This window comes from Mastomys coucha, unplaced genomic scaffold (assembly GCF_008632895.1).
Source record: "Mastomys coucha isolate ucsf_1 unplaced genomic scaffold, UCSF_Mcou_1 pScaffold3, whole genome shotgun sequence".
NCBI lineage: Eukaryota > Metazoa > Chordata > Mammalia > Rodentia > Muridae > Mastomys > Mastomys coucha.
This window is the reverse complement of record NW_022196909.1, coordinates 1294692-1295787: the sequence shown is the minus strand read 5'-3', so window position 1 is coordinate 1295787 and position 1096 is coordinate 1294692. Positions and strand designations below refer to the sequence as shown.

The window sequence follows — 1096 nt, the reverse complement described above, 5'->3', positions numbered from 1 at the left end:
TGGAAAACACAGAGTTTGGTTGTAGAACATTAACTCTGGGTCAGGAGCTGATTATAACTGGAAAAAGAAAACGCTCAAAGACAAAGTGCTGACCCCAGTCCTACCTACTCATCCTTCTAGCCAACCATGCTAAAATGTTTATTTATTTCTTGTTGAGTTAAAATACTGTACCTATTAGTTTGTATTCAAAAATTTAAATGAGAATATTTAAAATGATTTCAAAAATATTAGAACTAATTATGTTAATTTGAAAGATAAGTTAAGGCCTTCGAGGCTGCCCTTGGAAGGGCAGAAGTGAGCTTTGTGGAGGAAGTGGCTGCAGTGGGGGCAGAAAGCGTGGTGGCAGACAAGAGGTGAGGTTCTGTGCACACCTGTCTGTGGCCCCTCGGGGCTGTGGTCATGGAACTCAGCGCCGAGTATCTCTGTGAGAAGCTGCAACAAGACCTGGAGGCAAAGAATACGGAAGACAGGACCCTGAATCACTGCGCCACCAGCTTCGAGTCCTGGTGGTGTCTGCCAGGTTCGTGGGAAAGCAACTGCTCCAGAGACACGGGCTAGTGAATGAGAAAGCACTCGTTCACTTCGGCTAAGCAGCCGAAGAGCTCCCCACGTCCATGCCTTGGAGCAGAAAACTCTGACGCCAGAGCAGTGGACCGCACAGCAGCAGGAGTGAGGGGCCCAGGCCTGAACAGCCATTAAATTTTAAACCTGACCCAGCTGTTTTCAGTGTGCTGTTTGAAGACTCTGAGGCTTAGTCAAGGAAGTGGCTTTTCCCTGACTCTCCTCCAGCCATTGCTTTGGCGAATTATTTGAATGGATTGCTTTCCTGAGCCCTCTAGGTCCCAACTTAAACAGATCAAAGTTTTGTTCTTAAAGTCTCTGCCAAGACTACCTTGTAAGGTGTGTTCCTGCTCTGCCAGCCCTCAGGACCAAAAAAACCCTGAGCATTTTCCCACATTCCGTTGCCTCTCTCCAGGTTCCTGGAGGTAGTAGAGACAAGATACTGAATTTCTGTCAGGTTATTAGTCTCTTCACAGGCACACACTCAAGAGGGGGATGGGCACGCTGCATGCTAATGTGCTCACTGATGCTTAGT

The 1096-nt window shown here is 47.4% G+C and overlaps 1 pseudogene; it reads left to right on the top strand.

Moving 5' to 3' along the window:
* The first annotated feature begins 399 nt into the window (after positions 1-399).
* On the top strand, positions 400-673 carry LOC116075308 (annotated as a pseudogene).
* The last annotated feature ends 423 nt before the right edge of the window (positions 674-1096 follow it).